Source organism: Pteropus medius, unplaced genomic scaffold (assembly GCF_902729225.1).
Source record: "Pteropus medius unplaced genomic scaffold, Ma_sr-lr_union100, whole genome shotgun sequence".
NCBI classification, from domain to species: Eukaryota; Metazoa; Chordata; class Mammalia; order Chiroptera; family Pteropodidae; genus Pteropus; species Pteropus medius.
Window position 1 is genome coordinate 8962992 of NW_024349225.1, and position 26460 is coordinate 8989451.

Consider the following 26460-nt stretch of genomic DNA (forward strand, 5'->3'; position numbering starts at 1 on the left):
ATGATCGACAGCAAGAAGACATTGACAGACTCTGTACATAAAAATTAGAATTTAGGATACTATATTTATAGCATAACCCAGATTTCCTGACAAAATATAAATCTGCATCAGCGCTGGATTTCCCTGTGTCAGCCTGAGCAATTCTCTTAAAGTCTCCCTGCCTCTCACATTCTCCCTTTCTGCAGCCTGAGCTTTGTTTGCAGTTCCTTCAGGAGATTGTGAAGAAAGATGTCTCACACAGAACATCTGGAAACCCTGCACTACTCCCCAGAGCTAAAGGCAGAATGAAGAGGGAGCAATAACTGTCTATTTAAAACCTTTCTGTCTAAATTATGAGATTGAGTAGCCTTTTATAAATTTTATAGTTTCACTTTTTTTTTTTTTAACTATCTAATGCCTACTTTTTGATAATTTAATGAGAATGTGTAACAAGGGAGAAAACAAGAAAGAAGTTAGAATAAGTGACTTTTTTGGTTCTTTTTAGCATTTCTGGGTTAAGGTTTAGAAGGCATTTTAAATAACAAGATAAAATAAGATTTTCAAATAACCTATAGATTTAATTTATTCATTCTATCATGTCCTCATTTCATTTGGCTAAATAAAGGTTTAATAGTACATTTGTGAAGCCTGTATACTAAGACTATATTAACAGGACAAGCTTAGATGAATGCCCTACTTCATCTACTGATTTCCCCAAACTCTCTCTCTTTCTCTCTCTCTCTCTCTTCTTCCCTTACTCCCTTCTCACCCTCCTTCTCTCTCTTACTGCTCTAGTGACATACTTCTGATTTCTGACTTCCAATAATATTTAGTGTATAAAATTCACTAGAGAAAAGGATAACTAACTTAAAATTATAAATTAGCATCTTAATAGCAAAGTTGGAAAAAAATTCAGGTTTGCACTGTCTCGTTCCTGTAAGGATACTAAGGACATTGGATGCTGGCCTTATTATAAAAATTGAATAATTTAAGAAACATTGAAAAGAATCAGAGGTTACTCAATGGACCGCTTTGGAAAGCACTGCTCTAAGGCTGGTCATTATCACACAGACTAGCAGCTTTCAGATATTTTTGATATCTTCAAAGCGCTTTTGTTTATGTAGATTATATTAATCAATAGTTACCATATTAGAAATCAAAACAGAATTTTAAAAATATTTATTCATTTAATGATAGCAACAAATCTATTGCATGTTAATATAAATAACACATTTTTAATGAGATGTAACTTCTCAAAAAATTAAGTGAGAGGAGTAACACTCTTTTAAGTTTTACAAATCTCTTTTAAGTCTGGCTGAATAGAAAAATCTGTTTCAACACACAATCTATTGCTTTATATTGTTTGGCTGAAGTATATGAAGGAAATCTGGACTCATGTGGATACGTAGTCAGAAAAAGGAAGAGTATTTTAATAGCACTTTAGGTAATATTTTTAATACTATGCCAAAACCTGACAAGCAGCTGCTTCTTAAAAGTGAATAAAATGTGGAATCTGACACATCAATGGACTTTTCATACTCTGTTAAAATAAAAACCATTGGTCTACTTTGTCCTTTGAATGGATCTTTTACCCATATGCGTGAGTTTGTAACATTATGTACTGATCATCTAGAAAATGTTGGTTCATTTAGTTTTGCAGATTTTCTAAATGTTGACACTTTTCAGTATATAATGTCAAAAAATCACATTCCCTAACCTTTAGGTACTGATCTCATCAGAAAAGTCTTTAAGTAATGGGAGCAGTCAAGCTCAAGGTGATAGATTTGTTTTCAAAAATAATGATTTTTATTTTTAGTCTTGAATTTTGTCATTGGCAATAAATACTGTTGTTTTTTTCCCCCTTAAGTGACACACATTTATGTCTTCTTTTTTCCAGAAAATGTCTACCAAATAACCAAGACTGAATAACTATAGTCTGTTTTTCAGTTGTTCTTTCAAGTAAAAATGGTGTTTCATGAAAAACGAGCGGCAAGTTCAGCTCGCACGCGCTTTGCACAAATGCTTTCCGTGGCGCTATCTATGCATCATACTTTGGTACGCAGCTATAGGTACTTCCCATGTCATCAAACAGAATGTTAAAAAGATGGGTTGAGATTTAATAAAATTATGAATTTTCGATGAGTTCTCAGGGATGTTCTTAAGTAAAACTGGCTTTTTTTTTTCCTACTGTATATGGCAGAGAAGAATGCAATGACTGCTGGTATATACTGGTGCCACTGACTTGATTCCGGCTACTGCATCAATAGTTGTATTTATAATTGCTTTTGTATCATCAGTGCAAATGTCAACAGTTTTTTTTTTTTTTTTAAAAGGCAACTTTTATAGGAGCATAGTTTTAACCTAGCAGATCAAGGGGATCCTCATATTCTAAGGTTCCACAGACCATACTTTAAAAACCATTGCTTGGACAAAAGGAAGCCAATAAAGGATTCTAAGAAAATCTGGCAATAGTTTGTAAGATGAAGTAAGTGGAGAAAAGACCAGAGGCCATATACAATGAATGGGGGACTAATGTAATGACCTGGGCAAGGGATGATTAGGGTCACAGATTGATGACAGTGGAGAGAGATTTCATGATCCATAGTTTGAAATAAGAATCAATAGCACTGGTAACTCTAGTTGTCTGTGATAGAACAGCACAAAGGAGATGAGAAAATGAGAGAGCAAGCAATACAAACACAGACTGATAAATGCTCATTAAAGCAGGTTATATAACTGTAATTCTGCTTTAGTTTTAGTAGGGAAGTCCAAAATACAAGTTTTTCAAAAAAAGAAGAAAGAAACCTAAAAGGCAAACTTGAATTTGAAGGATTCGATGTCATGCATTATATCCAAATCATTTCAAACAGCATTCAAAGTTGTCCCTTGGTATCCATGGGGGACTGGTTCCAGGACCCTGCAGATACCAAAATCTTTGGATGCTCAAGTCCCTTACATAAAATGGTGTAGTATTTGCATTCATATGGCTAAAGCAGGCCATGCCTACACACCACTCACGTGGATTCCGCCTAGTGCTCAGTGTGTGGCAAATTCAAGTACTGCTTTTTGGATTTTTTTAAAAAAATATTTTTGATCTGCAGTTGGTTGAATCTGGATGTGAAACCCATAGATACAACGGGCCAACTCTACCGGCTTATTTAGTCTACCTGTAAATTTAAGTCAAACTTTGGGCCTCTTCAAATGCTAATATAAATTTAGTAACCACTTGGCAAGGAGACAACAATAACAACAACAGCAAAAAACTTTTGTGGAGTTACCCCCCGCCCCCTTGTAACCAAAGAAGGGAGCATCATGGCCTGTCACATCACTTGACAAGGAAAATAAACAAAATATGATAGAGCTGGAAATTCCATTAGGCATATCTATAAATACTCACAAAGTAACTTTTCTCTGAGTGGGGAAGCATCCTGTCTCTTCTTGATTTAGAAAGCATCTCAAAAGACGTACAGTAGGAGAGTAAATAAAGGGATCTGATTGGAAGCAGAAATAGGGGTAAAGGGGAGTGGAAAAGACTAAGTCTCTGACCCAAATATGGAGAATGTCAAAGAAAAAAATTGCTGTGGGAAATTTTATTTTTGTATCTTATAACTCCTTAGAAATTCATCTGCATTGCATTTGAACCACATCATTTACTAATCACATGTTTTTAAAAATTCCAACCTAAGTTACATGCAATTATTAAAATCCCAAACCTATTTTCTACCATCTAAAACAAGCTTCACAGAGGATTCTATAGAAAGGCTCCTCCAGCTAACACAAACCCAAATGTTTCATTCAGTTGTGAAAGCCTATCATGGATTCTTAGTACCAACCTAAAAAACAAAAACAAACAAGCAAACAAACCAACCCATAGTTTTGGGACATCTATCTACATAGGGGAGATCTCGCTACATTAAAAGAGAAACACATTTCTAACAAGTAGTTGTAAACTGCAGGAGCCTAAACTACTGTAGAAAGATGTGTGTGTGTGTGTGTGTGTGTGTGTGTTTATTCCTATGCCAGAGCTAACCTGGTTCTGAATTTGGTTAGAACTCAAAGTCAAAGTATAAGCATTCTTTAAAAAGTCTCAGAATTGAAGTGATCACTTTCTTTTAGAGGTAAAAAATATATTTAAATAACTTTAAAAAGAGCCATAGTACTTTAGCTAAGAACATAACAATTTCCCTACATACACAAAGTGCTATTTTTCTCTTCTCCAAAATATTCAAAATAATTTTAACAGAAATTCAACATGACTTGTATTAATAAGGGAAATAACAAGCTATGTTTTTAAACGGCAGTTATTTGTTTTTCTGATAAAAAAATCCTTGTTCTGCCACACAGCTTAAAAATTGTGCTATATGCCTGGCTATCTTTAATAGCCTATTTCCACAACAATAGAACTGTAGAGTTGCCATGTGGAACTGATTCTTAATAACGTCAGTAACTGTAATAGGCTGCTTAGGAGCAACCCACTAGATAGTAGAGATACAACAGCAAATTATGTTACAAATGTGTTAATGCTACTATCCCAGACCTAATGTAGCCGGCATTGATTACTGCCTATTAATATATTTTAAGTCATTCTCTTTCATTCTTAAAGTATAGAAAGGAAAGACAAAACCAATCCAATAAAATGAAGTTTAATTTTACTTATTTCATCCCCCATTATCTTTCCATCCTCCATATTCTGTCAAAATGTCCAAAAATACTTTGCCTTCCATAATAAACAAAAATTTTTCTTGGGTTGTTAACCACCCTAACACCAGTGCCTGTGAACTCCGCTTTGTCCTGACATACAATGAACCGCTGGGCTGGTGAATTACGTTACAGTGCATACGAATCAGTAGCCCCTGTAGATTTAAATACGGTCACACTCAACTTGGTGAGTAATAAGGGTACTGAGTAATAAATAAATGACTGCATTTGTTTAAGATATAAACTCGTTAGGACAGAAATGTTTGCCTTTATGGGAATACAAGTTTTAATCCTTATCATGAATTCACTGACTCCATAACTATTTGTTATGAATTTATATTGTGTCTCACGTATGTTAACCTCAGGGAACCATCTGAGTTTCCTTCTCAACGACAGAGGCATCATTGCCAAGCTACCTACCACTGGTGTCTAGTCAGTCAGCCTCCTACGCGTGCCATCACCCTTTTTAAGAGTAAGAGAGGGCAGGTAGGGGACGACACGTGCCACTTCTTCATGGTGAGTCATTTCCTTCAGTCTAAGGCTTATGAACGCGTCCTTTCGCTGTCTCCCTTCTCCGTCCCCGCAGCACTGGGACCTTAGCGCGGGGGCTTTACCTCAGCTTCACCACGGGCCCGGTGAGTTATCCGGTAACAGTGTAGTAAGTTCCTTGAAGGCAAGATTCACAGCAGACAATCAGATGTTCGATAAAAGTAACACTTCTCTTTGCAGAAGAACCAATTTTATTTTGATGCTATTACCTAAGTCATCTTTTAAGAAGATGGTAAGGACAGAAAACAATTCCTCTGATGGTTCCACTTGCTTCTCCCGTCCGCATCACCACTAAGTACAGTTGGCCCTGCACCTGACCGCATGTGTCGTGAAGCAGCAGGCAGAGCTGATCACATGGGTTCCTTCCACTTTTTAGACATGTATTAGAAGGAATAAGTCCCATAATCCCCACACTGGGCCAAGCACTGCTTAAGCAATTAGACCGATTAGGTAACTGAATAGAATGTTATGAATGATGCCAGCGCCAAGATGACAGATGACAGTCAATCACAGCCTGCTTTCCCATTCTAATAGACCCCTCACATCTATAGTTTATACTCTAACCTAATCAGAAAAGTATAAAATATTCAAATAAAATCATTTATATATCAATCCTTAAGAAAAATCAAAGGTCCATATGCAAATTTTTCTTAAATAGTCAAGTATGGTGCAAATTTGAAAAAAGTGTAAGAAAATACTAGTATGGCCCTTAAAATATAACCAGGGTATTACATAAATGATCAAAACTCAAGATCCTTTTCATGTCTCACGTTACTGGTAAAAAAACGAACCGTACTAAGAATTCATCTCAAACACCATTTAATACTCATTCTTTTTGCTCTATTTAGTACCTCTTCCTATATTAATATATCCCCACGCTTGCCTCTTTTTAAATTGAATCTCATCACTTTCTTTTAGAAGCAGCTGCTGTGGGGAAAGAATTAGAGCTCTTAAAGGAATACGATTTTAGTGCAGAAGAGAAAAAAGAGTGAACGGTTTTCCACTCTGGAGAGAGAGATCAGTTTCGGAGGTTTTAGCAATTGGTTGTACAGCCGATACTGTGATATTATCTCTCTATTTAAGTGAGCAGGAAAAGGCAAATTGCATTAAAAATAAAACTTACCAGCATTAAAAAATTTTAATAGCTCTACCTCTCTCCACAGTATCAACTGGAAGGAATACAAAGCTAAATATGTACCTTTTCTGAACTGTGACCTGTTTGAATCATAAGTCGTTGAGCTTACAGTGAAAACTATCAAGGAGATCATATAGGCTTCTCTAGAGAATTCTATCAGTCACTCACTGGTAAATCACCAACCCAATTCAATCAGCTTGATCATGAAACAACTTAGCTCACTTAACGTTCCAAGTGGAAAACCTTTCTTTTCATCAAAAACCACTGACCTTAAGTGAGTAGGAGGCAACGAACACCTACAATATGAGACTATAAAGCAGTAAAAGCATTTAGTTTTTTCTCTTCAACACAACCGACGCAAATAGAACAGACATCCCCTTATCCAAATCTACTCCATTTCTGAAAATGGTGGTGGAGGGAAATGTAAGTACAGGTCACCCGCTGAATCCATGCATTCAACCAACAGAGACTAAAAATATTCGAAAAAAAAAATGTTACTGCGGACGTGGACTATGTAGTTAGGCCTGTGGTGGCTTCTCCTGCAGTGAACATGTATAGACTTTTGTTCTTGTCAGAAAATATTCCAGAAAGTAGAACAAAAAGACAGAGATGAACAAGAAAAAAGAAAGAGAAGAAAATTGAGACGCCAATCCAGAAAATTCAACATAAAAATAAACAGAAGAGGAAATTCTTAGTAAAATTTCTCAGTACTGAACAATGTAAGTTTCCAGACTGAAACCCACTAAGAGCCCAGCAAAATTAATGGAAACAGATGCCCACCAAAACACATTACTGAGAAAAAGCAGTGTACATGCAAGATCTCAGGAATAATGGATCTAGACTTCTTAAGTGTAACATGATTTTGGAAGACAATGGAGCAATGCCTTTAAAATTCCGAAAGAAAATTATTTCTAACTTGGATGACTCACAAAGCTAAACTAACAGTCAAATGCAAGGATAGAATAAAGATGTTTTTAGATATTCAAGGTCTCAAATGTTGCCTGCCATGCACAGTTTCTCAGGAAGCTACTGCAGTATATCCTCTTTTGAAAAGAGGAAGTGTGGGCCGCCATAAAAAAATACCACGCACTGGGTGGCTATGCAACAGAAATTTATTTCTCCACAGGTTTGGAGGCTCGGAAGTCTAACATCAAGGTGGGGGCCAGTTCTGTTCCTGGTGACAGCTATCTTCCTGGCTCACAATCACCTCACATGACAGAGAGAAAGAGCAATCTCTTCCACTTCTTCTAAAGGCACCACCTCTATCAGATTAGGGCCCCACCCTTATGACTTCATTTAGCCTTTATCACCTCCTCACAGGTTCTAGCTCCAAGATACAGCTACATGGGTGGTTAGGACTCTAACACAAAATAAATTTGAGGGAAATACAAACATTCAATCTGTAACTGGGAGTAAACCAAGAAAACAGAACGCGTACAATAAACAACTAAACAAGACAAAAAACAGGCACTCCAACACAGGAGAGAAGCAAAGGTGTCTCCAAGTGATGAAGAAGAGAAAAAGAGAAACAGGAGGCTGGTAAGTATGCGCCAGATACAACAGTCCTGATTGACGCAGCTTGACGAAAGAGCCCGACATGCCAGAGGCTGTCGTCCCATACTTTCTGCTATTGTACCATCTTTAAAAACTCCTGGAGGATGTCCTTGAAGGAAACGAGGTAAATAAAAGAGAAGAAGACTTAGGATGCAGGAAACAGGGCTTCCAACGTAAGTGAAAGGCAAAGGGAAAACAGCAAAAGAAACACCTGGGATGACAGCTATTCGGGAACAGTGCTAAATACAAGACTAGGCGGACCCCATGGAGGCGATCACCATGAAAAGAGAAAACAAACAAACTAAAGCTTCATCTGACAGATTACTGACATTACTGACCTTGAGTAAAACTGTACTGCAAGACTACAAGAAGGTTTGGGAAGAATCACTAATAGGTGCAAATGAAAAAACAAGACAATTATTAACCTCAGGAAAAAAAGAAGAAAAAGGAAATGCGATAATGCTATTCAGCCATGCCCAGTATAGCTGAATATTGATTTTAATATATATATTTTTTAACACCGAGTACTGATTTTTTAAAAATTGAATTGAAGACCATTTAAAAAAAATACTGATTTTTTATTGAATGCTAATTGAACACTGAACACTGATTATTAAAAAATATATAACAACGGTAAAGAAGTTGGGATGATTGTATATGACAGCAAAATCCTGATCCGGCATAACAGAAAGTCAATGAAAAGCTCTAAAATTCATGAATTTAAAGATAGTGGTATATACATACTATTTAGAATTAAGGAGATGTGTAAATGCCAGAGGAAAAAGCTAGAAGAGTCCAAAGTTTTTGTCTCAGAAAAAGAACAGGGCGAGGAAAACTAATGTGTCCTGTTAAGAGCAGAGATCTCAGTCGAAAGAGCAGAGAACCAATTGATAAATGAGCAAAAGACTTGAACAGCCAATTCGAAAAGAAATCCAAATGTCCAATCAACGTGTGAAAAGTGCTCAACTTCATTAACCAACGGAGAAAGGCAAACTGAAACCATGGCGAGATACTGCCGTGTACCTACCAGAAGGGCTAAAAGGGAAAAGACACGAAGTCTGGTGAGGAGGCGAGCCAACTGCAGGTATGAGAATGAACTGGTGAATCACTCAGGAAAACTGCTCGACAGTACTTACTACACCTGAACACACGTGTGTCCCGCAATTCTACTCCTAGATATACGCCCAACAGAAATGTGGACACATTTTCACCGAGAGAGGTACAAGACTGCACACCACAGCACTGCTCAAATAGTCAAAACTGGAAATAACCCCAGATGTCCACCGATAGCAGAATGGATAAGTAAATTATGGTAATCCATAAAATAAAATAATATATACCGATGAGAATGAACTGCATGTAATGACATGTATAACACAACTATAATATTGAGCACAAGAAGTCAGACATAAAAGATGCATAATTTTGCTTACATAAAGTTCAAAAATAGGTAAAATCCATCTATGATATAAAAGCGTCGTAGTTACTCTTCGGACATGCAGTGACTAGGAAAGCGCATAAAGTGGGCTTCTGGGATGCTAGTAATATCCTGTTCCTTCAGCAGGGTACGAGTTACTTAGGTATGTCTCCTTTATGCAAATTCTTTAAGCTACATCAAGCCATAGAATCTGTGCACTTTTCTCAGTGTACATATTTCAATAAAAAATATCCTCAAAAAATCCCAGTTATATTATTTATAAGTTGTGTGACCTTGAACAAATTAATCGATCTAATTGAACCTCTACTTCTTCATCTTTAAAACAGAGATGACAAAAGACCTACTCTCATTGGGATTTCTGCGAGGTTCAAATTAGATAATACACAGCAAGTGCCAAGAAAGTGCTTCACGCATACTGAGCACACAATAGAAGGTTGTGATTATTATTAACCATCTGGGAATTGAAAAGGAGAAGGAAATTACTATATAGTCCCATTTCAACCAAATGTGACTTAAATGAAACACGAATTCAGCTGTGTAGTCACACGAGTAGACTCAAATTTACCTTTGCTATTTCCATGACTTTTGGCAAATGATTTAACCTCTCTGAGACTCCCTTTTCTCAATAATAAAAGGGAATAAGATCACAGGTTTGTGTGTGTGTGTTTAGAGATAATTTTAAAAAGACTAAAAGTGGAAGACAGTTCCAAACAAAGAGTGAAACTACATGTCTATATTTTCACGTGTGCATATGTGCACGTGTGAATGCATGAGTTACTTAAAAATATGAAGGCAAGTACTAGAACAAATCTCCAAGGTTTTTTTGAAGACAGATGCCTCTATGGAACAGAAACTTGCTAAGTCAATGGGCGGGGAAGCGAATGCTCTTTTCATTTCAATTCTCGTAGGACACACCTGCAACTATGTACATCTACTGCTTTGATTTAAGATTAAAATTTAAAATAACATCATTCACGTGAAAAATATGTAGCTATGTTCAACCAAATGAGAAAGTGGTTAAAGGGAACCTCTAAACTAAATTGATCGATATCAAGCTCATGGACAAAAAAGAAAGTTTAAACCACTTCAACACAACCATAATTCAACTTCTCTATCATGGGTACAGCATGTGGGTGGCATAGAGATGCTTTCAGTAGGTCCACAGATGCTTAACTTCCTCTATTATTAGTTAGAAAAGCACCTGTTACTAGGAAACTGCCTATTTTTAACTAGATCAAGTCTACATAAAGACCCTAGGAACCAGAAAAGAAATGTTGGCTATAAGGCTTTTTTTTTTTTTTAAATTAATATCTAAATAGCATTTGGAACATTGGGCTGAAACTTCTGCTTCTCACATGGCTCTCTAAGGTGACAATAACTCACAGTGCCCCGCACATACCGAGCCTGCTAGCAGTCTTACATAGAGCCGCTTCACACAACTCGATCCTGGTTTTCAACACATGTAAATCATTTACAAAGATCTTTGAGAAGAGGCTACCAAAGCAGAAATCTGGCAGATTGAAGCTAAGAGTCATGGCAGAACTCACAGCCCCAATATAGGTTACTTGATTGAGTTTACACACTAGAAAGGACTGAAAACAATTTCTCAATTTCCAGCACACAGACAAAAAAGTGCTCAGTAAATGTTAGCGCTCATCATCACTGTCATTGAGAGGCATCATTAAGAACAAAGACTCTGGAGTCAAATGGCTTCAAAAGAAATCCCCGCTCTGTCCCGTACTGGCTGCAACACTCTAGTCAAGATGCTGCTTGGTGCCTCAGTTTCCTCATCTTTAAAATGGGAACAATATAGTTTCTACCTCACAGGGATGTTGTGAGGATTAAAAGAAATTTCAAACACTTAGAACAGAACCTGACATATTGTAAGCCTTCAATAAACGTTACCTCTTATTCTTTTTACTTCACACATTTGAAGTAACAAATTTGTTTCTTATTCCAATTCAAAACTATCAATGCTAAAAATATTATAATAAAATGTTAGAGGAAAAAACTGATTTAAACTGTGAATGAGCTTCAGGATTATATAACGTATAGAAGTAAATTTTCCTTGAAAATATTCTGGGGAAAAAAACCCCAAAGTACATAGGTTTGCTCTAACAAAAGGAAACCTCCATCTGGTATACCATTGGACAGGTTCTGGTACGCCACCGTGCCGAGAATCTGCACATTGTTCTTGATGCAAACTTTATAAAGCGAGCCAATAAACCTACAGCCTCTTGGCCATAAAAAAATTAGAAGAATATAAGGGTGGAAACACATTCTTTTATTTAGGCTGGTTTAGTAAACGTAATGTACCATCATTTAGGTCAGTCTACCAATTACCTCTGAGAGAGAGAAAGAGAGAGGGAGGAAGGGAGGAAGAATATTTTTAATGGCACTGTTTTAATCTAACCAATTCGTTCGAATACTCCAAGTTCTATATGTCTCTTACCACTGCACAGCTGATGGTTAAATTTAAGAGTAGCTAATCCTCATCTGTTTTTCTTCAAGTTTCAGTTTGTACAAAAATGTTCATATACTTCGCAAATGCAATCACAAGAATGTAAAACAATGAGAAATTTGGTGGCTGACGTTTTTTGCTTTTTTAAAACAGCTGAATCCAAACTCAAAAGATTAAGGAACGGCTATTAAGGCTCTCATTGCTTTGTAAAATTAAAGCCTGAGAGAATTCTCTTTCTCTTTCCCTCCCTCCCTCCACTCCCTCGCCCCCCGCCCCCCTCAAGCCTCAATTCCTAAGGGTATTCAGGTGCTTTTCCCAAACTATATGCACTCCTCTGCAGGTCCACAAACAAGAGATCCATTGTGTGGATCTGTAAATTGCATGACATCACTGAAACACAAGCACCAACTGGAATCACAAACAGTTTACGTTTCCAGGGATACCAGGCACTTTAAATACCCTGCAGTCACACAAGGCCCAGGAGCCGGACCTCCCTCACACCACCAGGAGCCTGCCCACTCTCTCTCTATTCAGTCATTGTTTCCAACAGAGAAAGGACATTGATTTTGCTCCGACAATTCCTCCGAATAATAGACTCAGCAACATTCCTCAATCATTCAATTATTCATTTTTATATTCTCAACATAATGACAGCAAAAAAGAAGAGGAAGAATTTACACAGCCTATTAATAGAGAGACTCTCAGAAGGCCAGCGTGGAGTCCTTTCATGAAAGTTCACATTACAGATTTTTGAAATGCACTGCACATAAACACTTCTGATTAATCCCCACAGTAATGTTCCTCTGTTATGGAGTACCCATTTACTAATGCAGAAGAAAAATTTCTTTCTTGTATGCCTTTCCTAGAAGTTATTTTTCTTAATATTAGCCTTGAACTCACATATGAATTTAGTATATAAACCTGTTTGTTCTAACTACTGCAACACAGAAACACAGGCTAAGTGTGAGGTGATTAAGTATGTTATTGTTAAAAATCAAACAAGTTTATAATCCTTCATAAAGTTCTCTTTAAAAAGGTTATATAAAGGGCTAAATTGTTATGAGGTCAATACCTAAGCTCTTCTCTAATATCTGTCTATCCAGAGTTAGACCTCACTAGTTATATTATCTTCACGACAACTTTATTTGTGGAATGTTTTCCATTCATTACATGTGCCATCGAGAGGTTTGACAGTTTCAGAGTTCTTATTTTTCTGTTTAGGCGATAAATATTTTAAACACGTATTTCTCAAAATGCAGGCTGGAAAGTGACAAGAAAAATAGAACTCATAGAAACTGCAATTAGAGTTTCCAAGAGCTGGGTGACGATGCTGGCGGTGGCAGGGAGCTGGAGCTGTGAGAATGGAAAGCCATACCTTGTGGCCTCTCTCCTTACATCACCTCACTTTCAGACTGCGACAATGGCAAGATAACAGGGCAAAGGAAGTTTCTATTTAGCCATTTTTGTATTTTTAAAAATAACATTTATTACCGGCTCTTTTGGGTGAAGATTGTATTTAATTCAAGTTATTAAGTACTGAGGATATTTTAAGGAGCTTATACATTGCTATATATTACATTGTTCTAATCTTTAGAAAAGTCAGAATCTTATGAGTGGTTTAACTTCTTAAAATGTTTTTTTACTAAACAGTAATGTGAAGAATTGAAAGACGTGTATAAAAGGTCAATTACAAGACCCTCAAAATACAGAGAGAGAAAAATTTAAGATCTATTTTTACATTAGAAAGCCATTGTTGGCTTTATATAAGTCCCTTAAAGCCTCCAAAAGTAACAAATATTGCCTTGTCATCAATGTCCATATGGTAATTAATAAGGAAGGATGGAGAAAGGTATCTATTAAATTTAATGAAGCACTAATACAATTTTGAAGCAAAAGAAAGTTTAAAATACAATTCTCAATGGCAATACTCAGAACAAAGAACCAGATCATGGGTTCTGTGCTTTCTAATTCACTGTCAAGTTGAATTTTGTGAGGGTGTATATCTTTATCAAGCCAACATTTATATGTAGTACATGATTGCAAACTTCTTGTAAATGATGGTATGACTATTAGGAAACTAAATTTCCAGATATTTTAGTCGTTACTTATTTAGGATATAGGAAGACTTCGAGTTATGGAAATATAATAATGCAAAATAATTTTACTTATAAGCTAGCATGTTTTTCTTCTTTGGAAGACTCTAAGGTTTTGTGTGAACCACACATCTAATTGATTTTAAAGGCCAAGGTCAAAACACATAGTGTTAAACATAGTGAAAAGTGAAATACATTGAGATATCTTAATTGTAATCACCTTAATCAAGAATAAGATAAATAAAAATGACCCTAAAATCACAAAATCAACCATTATATTTCTCCCTTCCTTAAAACTAAAAATAAAAAAAAAAAGGCAAACATCCCTATTAACTTATTTTCTAAAGAACCATTGTCTTTTATATGTGTTTCTTTGGTTTACTCTCATGTCATCTTTCATATTCAGGTTTAAATTTCTACCTAGCAAATGATATTTTTCATGTCACTGACACAATTTGATTTGTACTGCGCATAAGTCTCAATGAAAACTCTATAAAATGTTAACAAAAGTTAAAACTGTTGAAGAAGACTAGAAACATATACATGTGAGATAAAAGAAACCAAACTTTCTTGGATCTCCAAGTATGCTAAAATAACTTATCAAATTTATTTTTAAAAATAACAAAATTGACACCTATTAGGAAGGCAAAACAAAGCTCACATTTTAGGCAACTTGTAAGATCACTGAGTCTAAAATAGAAAACTTTTTTTCAGCAACTCAAACTGCAAAGGCTGTTTGTAGCTATACTCTATATTCTAAAGTCTAAAAAGCAGTACAATGGTTTTACAACAAAAAACATCTGTGATATCAAAATGTTTGTTTTACCTGGAAAGACACATTTCTTTTATAACAGCTTTATTGAAATATAATTCAGAGAATAAATCCACCCATTTAAGCCATATTCAATGGTTTGTAGTATATTTACAATCTGTACCACCTCCGTTGATTTTAAAACATTTTCATCACCTCAAAAAGGAGTTGCATCATGCTTTAACTATCACCCTCAATTTCATCTCAACTCCCTCAGCCCCAAGAAAGCACTGATCTATTCTGACTCTACATATTTCCCTATTCTAGATATTTCATATGAATGGAATCACATAATATGTAGGCTTTCAGTTGGCATAACATTTTTTAAGACTCATACATGTCGTAGCAGGTTATTAGTACACCATTGTATGAATATACCACATTGGGTTATCCATTCATCAGTGAACATATACCTGAGTTGTTTCCATCCTTTGGCTCCCATGAATAATGCTGCTACAAACATTCATGTACAAGTTTTTTACATAGACATGTGTTTTTATTATTCTTGGGTAATTATCTAGAAGTACAACTGTTGAGTCATATGGTTAATTTATGTTGAATTGTTTGAGGAACTGCCAGGTTGTTTTCCAAAGCAGCTACACCAGTTTACATTCCTACCAGCAGTGTATGAGGGTTCCAATTTCTCTACAGCCTCATCAATATTTGCTATTTTCTGACTCTTAGATCCTAGCCATCCAAATATGTATGAAGTGGTATCTCATCGTAGAGTTTTATCAACTTTAATGAGGTATAACTGATATATAAAAATTGTAATATATATGAAGTGTACATGATGACTTGATATACATACACATGGTGAAAGAATTCCCTCCACTAACATAGCCACTACCTCACGTAATTACCTTTTCATTTTGAAATGAGGACACTTAAGTTCTACTCTCAGAAAATTTCAATTATACAATATAGTATTATATTCACTGTCATACATTATTAGATCCAAAAACCTTATTCATATTATAACCCAAAGTTTGTACACTTTTACTGACCTCTACTTATTCCCCCAACCCCAGCCCTGGCAATCATAATTCTATTCTGTTTCTATGAGTACGACTTTGCTCTTTTTTATTAGATTCCACAAATAAATGATACTAAGCAGTGTTTGTCTTCCTCTCTCTGGTTTATTTCACATAGTATGCCCTCTAGGTTCATCCATACTGTTGTAAATGGCAGGATTTCCTTCTTTTTTTAACGCTGAAAAACATTCCATTATACACACATACACAATTCTTTTTCTTCATCTATTCATCCATAGACAGACAGATATTTAGGTTGTTTCCACATCTTTGCTATTGTAAATAATGCTGCAATAAACATAGGCATACAGATACATCTTTAAGCAATGGTTTTGTTTCATTTGGATTTGCACCCAAATGTGGGATTGCTAGATAATATGGTAGTTCTAGTTTTAATTTCTTGAGGAATCTCCATACTGTTTTCCAGAGTGGCTGCACCAGTTTACATTCCCACCAGTAGTCTTAAAGGGTTCCTTTTAACCACATCCTCAGCATTTGTTATCTCTTGTCTATTTTAATACTAGCCATCATAACAGGTGTGAGGTGATATCTTTTTGTCTGATGCATTTGTCTGATTATTAGTGATACTATGCACCTTTTCATATGCTTTTTGGCCATTTGTATGTCTGTCTTAAATCCTTCCCTCGATTTTAAATTATTTATTTTTTGCTGTTGAGTTGTATAAATTCCTTATATATTTTGGACATTAACCTCTTATAAATTTCTGATTTACTGGATATTTGATTTGCAAATATTTTTTTCCCATTCTGCGGGGTTCTTTTTTTCACTCTCTTGATGATAGCCATTTAATGCACCAAAGTTTAAACTGTAAGTTCAAATTATCTATTTTTTCTTTTGTTGCTCATACTTTTAGTGTCTAGAAATCCTTTGCTAAAGCCAAGGTCATGAAGATATACCTCCATATTGATTCTTCTAAGAGTATTATAGTTTTAGCTCTTACATGCAGGTCTTTGATTTATTTTGAGTTAATTATATATCTGGTGTGAGGTAAGGGGGTAAAGGTACAACTTCAATTTTTACATGTGCTTATCAAGTTGTCCCAGTACTATTTGTTGAAAATACTATTCATCCCCCTCATTAAATGACCTTGGCACGCTTGTTGAAAATCAGCTGACCTCAGATACATGGTTGTACTTCTGGACTCTCAATCCTATTCCATCAACGTATATATGTCTACCCTCAAGCCAGTGCTACACTGTTTTAATTACTGTTGCTTTGTAATAAATTGTAAAATCAGGCAATGTGAGTCTCCTCATTTTCAAGATTGTTTTGCATATTCTGGTTCCTTGCAATTCCATATGAATTTTAGAATCAGCTTATCATTTCAGCTTATTATTTCAACAACAACAAAAAAAGTCAGCTAGGATTCTGACCGGAATTGCACAGAATCTGTAAATCAGTTAAGGGAGTATTACCATTTTACCAATAGTTAAGTCTTCCAATTCATAAACATGAGATTTCTTCCATTTATTTAGATCTTTAGTTTCTTCCAATTGTAGTTTAAAGTTTTCAGAGTAAAAGTTTTGTACTCCTTTTGTTAAATTCATTAACTGTTCTTATTTTTTATTTTTTTGATGCTATTGTGAATGGAACTGCATTCTTAATGTCATTTTTGGATTACTCATTATAAGTATATAGAAATACCATTGATTTTTGTAAATTTATCTTATATCCTGCAACTTTGAACTCATTTATTTAACAAATTTTTGGAGGATTTCCTTGGATATTACTATACTTGAACATGTCACTTTCAAATAGAGTTTTACTTCCTTCTTCCTAATCTGGGTGCCTCTTATGTCTTTCTGTTGCCTAACTGCTCTGGCTAGAACTTCCAGTAAAATGTCAAGTTAGGATGAGGTCAGACTAGAGTAGGACTCACGTCCTTATGAGGAAAGGGAGATTTGAAGACAAAGAAGAGCTGCACAAAGAAGAAGGCCATGTGATAATGGAGACAAAAACTGCAGTGATAAAGCTAGCAGCCAAAGAATGCCAAGGATTGCCAGCAAACATCTAAAGCTAAGAGAGACAGACATGGAAAAGATTCTCCCTCAAAGCCTTCAAAAGGAACCAACCATTCTGACACCTGGATTTCAGACTTCTGGCCTCTTGAACTGTGAGAATAAATTTCTGTTGTTCTAAGCCACCCACTTTGAGGTAATTTGTTACAGCTGCTCTAGGAAACTAATACAGAGGTCACTATGGTAATCTAGGCAAGAAAGATGGTAAATTAGGGCCAGTGTGGTGATAAAATAAAGGAAGGTCACATTAGAGAAATATTTAAGTGGTAAAAACAAACAAAGAAATAAACAAACGAAGTCAGGTCTTGATTTTCAACAGATCTGTTGACAGAAAGAGAAGACGAGTGTTGAAGAAGAATCTTCAGTTTCTGAATGACCAACCTAGATGGTTAATGGTGATTTATAATGTTTCTTGGCATTTGACTCTTTCCTAAAAATAACTATTATTAAATTTTTGCCTCTATTTCTATCTAAAAGTTCTTTCTTGAGCTCTCTGGGTCAAAGCCTGTGTTCTAATCTTAATAACTAATAGATTATTTCATTCCTCTTCCTTTAGTAGCATTTCAGAGAGCTGCAACTGAAAGACAGACTGATGGCCAGTACCAGAACATCCTACCAAAAGTCTTCGTCAAAACAAAACTTAATTTTCTAATCTTCATGCAATGACAAACATTAAAATATAGTTTACATTTCATTTAAATATCAATAAATATTTAAATGAAATATTTACTTAAACAGATAAATATTTAAATAAATAAGGTATTCCTATCCTAATATTCCTGGGATAAAATATTCCTATCCTAGTATTCTCCACCATTATAAGTGAATAGCGAGATCCCAGGGTAAGTATACTATTTGGATATTCATAACCTATACCTGGACTTTTATTATACTAATTTTACATTTAAAATGTAACCATTCATAGATTTAGAACATAATTTTCTATTTCATTTTAATTTCAAATCTTGAATTTCTTTCTATTCCTCAGACTTACTTTAGAAATGATAATTATTCAAGCTAAATCACAATCTCAAAGTGAATTAAAGGATATTTATTTGAAAAAGCCTGCTAAGATAATTTTTCAGATTACACAAGTTTTCAAGTACTTTATTCTCTTGAATAACATACCTTTTTTTCTTTTATTAAAAAAGTTGTAAATTAACACTGATTATGGACCCCAATGAGAAATCGATCTGGCAAATTTGTGTATACTTCTTTACGTATTTGTCTTTTCTGAACTGACCATTTGTCTTGGAACCTCATAGAAATATTTAGCAAAATCTCGCTAAATCAAAATAGTCAAAAGGCTGTGTAAGATTTTACTTCATATACTGCCCCTATTTGCAACCAACTTTGTAAAGATTAGCTATACCATTAACGATCATGACAGAACAAAGAGTTACACTTTTATTTTTCCTACTAGATTATAAGCATGTGAGGAAAAGAACTGTCTCACCTTTTTCCATGTACATGGTAGCCACCTAATCAATGATTACCGAACTGAATTCATTAAAATACAAGTCTACTGTGGCACGAGAAGAGGCTAAATGTTCTTTTTAGGTAGTTTTAGCCCACATTTTTTTCTCGTTATAATCAATCAAACATTCCTTATCCCTGCTCTCATCCTTTTACATTTCTTTGAAAAGAATCGAAGCTACATTTTAATTACAACTAAGTAGAAAAATTAGAAATTATTGTTCATTCATTATCAATCATTTATATTGATTTTTATATGTATTTCTAATATAATGTGGCAACAAGGATCTACATTTTTTAAACGATGAAGAAAACACAAAAGGAAATATTCTAACAGAAGTATCAACACCCCCACATTATACATATATATAATTTTGAACTACTACTTAAGCAAATTAAAAACTATACATACTTAATGAGCAAGTTAATGTTGATGCAGAGATGAATAAAGTTATAAGCTTATATAGCACCTTTCTCCCACAGATCTCAAAAGCATTTTTCGAAATTTTCTTTACCATCTTCCATGAAGTGAGCAGATGGCAAGATTCTTCTAGCTTTAAGATGGCAAGATTTAGACACAAAAAGGTTAAGCAGTTTCTCTAAGAGTCCAAGTGATTCAGGAGCAAAACAGAAATAGAATCCCAGAGTCCTGACTCTTAATCTCATACTAAAGCTACTAGTCCTCAATTAACCCTTGCTGTTTCTGATTTTAGAATTACCAAAACAAACAAACAAACAAACAAACAAAAAACAGGAATAACAGCACTGGGAGACATAATACTATGTGCTAGCCACCAACTGTACTAAGGGCTTTACATGTATAATCTCATTAAAGCCTCGCAGCATTCCTGTGAGGCTGCCACTATCATTACTCCCACATTACACGTAAGGAAACGGAAGCACAGAGAATTTGAGTAAATCGATCACGGTCACACTGTTAGTAAGTAGCAGTAAAATTAGGACTTGAACCAAAGCAGTCATAGCCCATAGTCATACTCATGATGCTATGCTACATCTGGGCTACCCACAGGAGTCAGGAGATTTGGGGTCTCACTAAAGTAGATTTTGTACTTACTAGCAATCTGATCTACGCAGAATGATCACATGACCCAGATTACACTCAAAATAATTGTCAATAGTGTCCCTTTTTAACTTTTGCAAAGCCTCTCTGTTTAGATTATAAATTATAAGGTCATCTTAATATTAGGCAAGTCTTTTATCTTCTCTTGACTTTTACTCATCTGTAAAATAAAAATGCGATTAGAGAACTTTTAAGGTTTTCTAAAACAGAGTATAAGGACACAGATACATAGGAAGGTTTTTGCTTAAATAAATATTGGTTATAGTCCTCGTATTTATAAATTTTTATAGAGAAATAAAACTTTACCAAACACAAAAATGTTCACTAGTTAAATGACTCCTTATAAAAATCAATCCTTTACTGTACCAATATCCATCTGGAACTGTCGTTGATCATTTTTGAATACTGTATGAGTGAAAAGTAACTACAGAGTTAAATCGCTAATCTCTAAAAGAGAAAGGACTTCATAAAGCTAATGAGCACTATGTTGGAAAAAAGTTAAGATTTCATGAAAAGTTCTGATCCATAAGGCTATAGAAAAAGTTATATCATTTAACAACTGCAGAAAATTAACATAGATGATAACAGGCTAGGCACTTTAAACAAAAATGTGAATAAAGGATTGAGAAAGAGTCTTAGGTCAGACAAAATGTTATAGACTCATTTCTTCATACTACTCTCTGTTAAAGACAACTATAAACTTTGGAACTTCAAAGGTAGCCACAGAAATGTGAAAATGGAAATAAGAATGAGCAGGTAGGGTCCCTAGGACAGGAGGAACAATACAGTAGCAGGATATCTGACAACCTTGGTTCAACAGAAGGTGACCCAAGGCCTTGCCCAAACCTACCAACGGAAAGTGGTGTAGGTAGGCTCATTCCTTTGGACAACTTTAGGCAAGCCCAACAGCCCTTGCAAGGGGATACTGCAAGGAGGCCTGCAGACAAGCAGCAGCCAAGGGAACCATTCTCTCCCCCTCCAGACATGAAACTGCCCTCCCCCACTGAGATGCACCACGATACACAACTAGGGGCAGGCACTGGAAAGAGGAACCCATCACAACAAGAGACCAGCCTGGGAATTTTTCTCCACCTGCCACAGCAGCCCGGCCCACAAAACCTCAGTTGTCATGGGTTAGAGACTCTTTTCTCCTTGCTGGAGGCACAGATGGTCTGTTCTGGGGAAGCTCATTCTGCTCCTTCAGCTGGCACCAGCAAAGATGAGTAGAAGGCCCACATAAACTAAGCAGACCAAAATAGTGCTGCAAAGGATCTGAAAATTAAATTGTCATAGGAACCATACCCTTCAACATTAGGCATGTAGCTAATGCTAAATCTAAATAGGCTGACAGCCTGCTAAAATAAGATTTAAATAGGACCAAGAGTTTCCTAACATAACAGCCAAAATGTTCAAGATTTTATTTAAAAAATCATCCATCATACCACGAAACAAGAATATTACAACTTGAATGTGAAAAGACAATCAACTGAGATGAATCAGATGTTGAAATTATCTGAGAAGGAATTTAAAGCAGCCACCATAAAATGCATGACGAGAAATTGGAAAATCTCTTGGAATAAATTAAGAAAAGAGAATATCTCAACAAAGAAACAGAAGTTATAAAAAGAACTGCATGAAAATTATAGAACTGAAAAATACAATAACAGAAATAAAAAGCTCATTGGAACAGCTCAATAGTAGAATGGAGATGACAGAAGACAGAATCAGCAAACTTGAGGACAGATCAACAGAATTTACTGAATATGAACAACAGAGAGAAAACGGACTGAAAAAATAATAAAAATAAAAATAAAAATAAAAATAAAGCAAAGACCTGTAGGGCAATATCAAAAAGTCCAACATTTTTATCAGTGGGGTCCCAGGAGAGAAGAAACGGAGTAGGGATAAGAGTATATGAAAAAATAATGGCTGAAGACCTCACAAAAGGGGAAGCAAAAAACATGCCTACAGACTCAAGAAGCTGAGTAAACCCAAAGAAATCCAAGACAAGACATACCATAATTAAACTTCTAAAAATTAAAGACAAAAAGTAAATCTTGAAAGCAGTCAGAAAAAATGGCACATTTCCTCTAGGGGAACACCAATCCAAATGACAGTGGATTTCTCGTCTGAAACCATAATGGCCAGAAAGGAAATGAGACAAAATTTTTCATGCTAAAAGAGAAGAACTGTCAACTGCAAATTCTATACCCAGTGAAACCATCCTTGAGAAATTAAAGGGAAATTAAGACATTCTCAGATGAAAGAAAACTAAAAGAATTTGTTACAAACAGTCTTACCCTTAAAGAATGGCAAAAGGCATAAAAAAAAAATGAAATCTTACTATTTGTGAAATGGATGGACCTATGCTAAGAGAAATAAGTCAGACAAAAACAAATACCATATTATTTCCCTTATATGTGGAAGAAGGAAGGAAGGAAGGAAGGAAGGAAGGAAGGAAGGAAGGAACGAATGAACGAACGAACGAACGAACGAACAGACTCATAGATACAGTGAACAAACTTATGATTACCAGGTGGGAGAGGGTTTGGAGGGATGGGTGAATAAGGCAAAGAAATTAAGAAGTACAAATTGGCAGTTACGAAATAGTCATAGGGATGTAAGGTACAGAGTAGGGAATATAGTCAATAATATTGTAATAACTACATTTAGTGGTAAGGGGGTACTAGACTTATTGGGGAGATCACTTCTTAAGTTACATAAATGTCTAACTACTATGCTGTACACCTGAAACTAATAAAATATTGACTGTCAACTGTAATTGAAAAATTTTTTAAAAATTTTAATGGCTAAAGGGAGTTCTTCAAACAGAAAGGAAATAGTAAAAGAAGGAATTTTAGAGCATCAAGAAGGAAAAAATAATGGAAAGAGTAGAAATATGAGAACATATTCTGTCCTGAGTTTATAAATATTTGATTGAAACAAAAATTATAATACCATCTGATATGCAAGATAATGATATTTTAAAGTCAGAAAAGTAGAGAGACCTAAATGGAAGAAGGTTTATACACTACACTCAAAGTGATAAAATGTTGATACAGTATACTGTGATGTCACATGAATATTATAATACCTCAAGAGCAACCACTAAGAAAACTATACAAAGAGATACACTAAAAACAAACAAACAAATCCACTATGAACAAATCAAGGAACAAGCCTGTGGGTGAAATAAGGAAGTTCTCCATCTCGGTGCTCGGAGTAGTGCTTCTGAGTGACCAGAGAGCTGAAGAGAGAGCTAAAGGTAAACATCATAGCAAGAGAGCACAGAAAATTCATATGGAAAAGCTTTCTACACTAAGTGGTACAATTATGGCTTCTGCATGTACCTCCCTGGATGTGTATATGTGTTTGGAGAGGAGCATGAAATTAACTCATCTGTACTATTATCTGCATTTAACAGTTAGCAAGTGGAGAGTTAAGTAAAGTTACCCAAAATACGGAATTGATAAGTTGGCAGATTACTTGCCACTCTTTGCTCACCTTTCCCAGTGCAATCCTTCGTCATACTCTCTGGCAGAGGAAGGGACAGTACTAAGACTACTGAATCGAGCGCAACTTATTCTAGTTAATGAATTGTAAAGACAGAAGGATAGGGATATCAGATTGGTGGAGGATTCAGGTCTAACCCTCCAGGTCTCCCAGCCCATATTTCCAAATCCACAGCTGCCTTAAAGGAAGAAAGGGCTTCCTTCTGGAAATTTCATGACATATAGTGTTCCTCTCCATACATAAAATGAACATTACTTTCTCCTCGATGCACTTACTATCAAATAACACATTTGGAAGGGCTTGAAAACTACAAAGAACTACAAAAAAATATATGAATATTTTTGCTGCTTATTTTATAACATAGCTCAGAGATCTCTTGATATCTGTATATACAGAGCACTTCATTCTTTAATAACATTACTCAGCAATCTGTATCTATCTCAAGTATAGACACAATTAACATCGACAATACTTATTAGATATTTAAGTTATATAGCTAAATATATAGCACTCCCAAAGGAGCATGATTATCAAAATGTAAATATTCAGGTGTATTCATAAATTCATCCTATTTTAACATTTTATTTATAAATTATAAATTACTTATTCTTTCCCTAGAATTCTACCTTGTGCTTTAAGTCCTGAACTTTTATTTTAAAACTGAGTTTTTAAACTAGAACAGGATATAACAGATGGCCTTAATTTTCTAATAAATTGAAATAGGTATAAATTTTTTAAAAAGGAGTCATTAAAGAACTAACAAATTCTTCTGATTCTGTAAAAAAAAATTATATATATAATAAAATTATTGTGCAGAGAAAGTAAAATGTGAAGAAGGATGTCATAACTTGTAATCATACAATTTTTATTTCAGAAAAAATAATCCAAACTAAAGTTCACTTTTAGTTTTTTATTTTAATAATTAGCACATAGGTGCACAGTTGCAATTATAACCAAAATTTTGCTTAAAAGATTAAAAAGTTTATTTTCATTAATTCCAATTTAATATTTGTTAAAGATAAATTCTCAATCGTCCTCTACCCCCACCTCAATACAGACATGTATACATTATTTAGTATCAAATTCTTGCAACTACTTAAAATGATTTATTTTAAGTGGTATTATTCCAATACCATTTACTCTTGGATAAAAAGTCCCTTTGCATTTAATATTTGAAGTAGTCTAACGCTGAAAAAGAAAACTAGCTAAAAGTAACAAAAATAGCTTGTTAAATGAACTGTTAAATGAACATCTGTCATCGGTTTAAAAAAATGTAATGAACTTCAGAAGAGATGGGATTCACAAGACAATATTAAGTTTCTTTTGGCTGAACAAAATGATACATTTAGAATTCCATAGAAAACAGGAACAAGAAAGTATTATTTAAAGGAATACAGCCTCAATCTAGGGATTAATAGCAGTATCTGAGGCATAACTGTCAATCTAATAAATTGGAATAAAGGCTAGAGGGGATTAATAAACCAGTTACAATCATGATTTCTACTAGCAACCAAGCCCTGTTCACTATGGACAACAGGTGTTCATAATGAGAGGCCATGCCCTAAAGTTAGGTCACTGTACAAAAAGCAACTCGACGTTAAATAGAAAATAAGCAAATATAGAAATTTGAGTTAAGTTAAATACTTTGTTTTATTATAGACTAAGCCAGACACCAAAATTATGAGGAATATTTATTTTAAAAAATTTTAAATTGAACAAAATTTTTAATGCCATTCATCTGTTTTCAATAAACTAGGAAGATATCTTTACTACTTTATTTTAAAGGCAGAACATCTCTGTCCAGCTCAAGGACCAACAATACCACAAGAAGACTTGTTTTTTAAAATCCCTGGTTTAACATGCTGTCAAGAGGATGGAAGTAAATAAAACTTAAATACTAGAATATCAATGCCTAGTCTCCACATACTAGAATGATCACACAATCTTAACGGATGTTTCTTACTCTGAGATTCTGGCAAGTATTACTGTAAAATGGATGAGTTCCATTAGGTAGTTTTCAGCAGTCCCTTAGACAGAGAGTAATGTCTAAACACTCTGAATTTTTAAAAAAATGTTCATTTTAAGTTGCTGAAAATACCATCATGCTACTAGTTAATCATGTCTTTCTCAAAGAAAGTTTAAAGAATGAAATCACTAAATAACCATGACAGCTACCATTATCTAACATGTATTGTCGGCAACTTATTGTACATTATTCTGTCAGCAGTATAAAATCTACACTATTTACGGTACATCCACAGTATATAAAGCATTCCACTAAACATATATAGGCATGGACTCTGCTTCTCTTTTTAAAAAGCTTGGATCTGAAAATAAACCCACAAATGCTGACAACAACTCATATGTTCTAACCACCAGATACCACTTTTCTCCAGAACAACAAACCACACACATAGCATTCAAAATACCCTTTATTTTGACCAAGGTTATGGTTATACGCTGTGCTAAGTTACAGTTGAATTGCTATCACGTAAGCTTCAAACAACTTTGACATTTTGGTGACAACATCTAAGAACATGGACACAACAAAGGATTTCTATTTTGTTAAGGCAAGTGAAAAAATAATCAATTAATCTAG

The 26460-nt window shown here is 34.9% G+C and overlaps 1 protein-coding gene across 7 annotated transcripts in view; it reads right to left on the bottom strand.

Moving 5' to 3' along the window:
- The window catches only part of RASAL2 (RAS protein activator like 2), a 246775-nt gene that overhangs the window by 135175 nt on the left and 85140 nt on the right, over window positions 1-26460 (bottom strand). The window contains exon 1 of one of the 7 annotated variants that reach the window (XM_039881400.1): window positions 3377-3384. The exons of the other annotated variants lie outside the window; for them this stretch is intronic. The gene's annotated coding sequence lies outside the window, so the exon portion shown is untranslated. Of the gene's footprint in view, window positions 1-3376; window positions 3385-26460 lie in introns of those variants that run through there. 7 annotated transcript variants of the gene reach the window in all.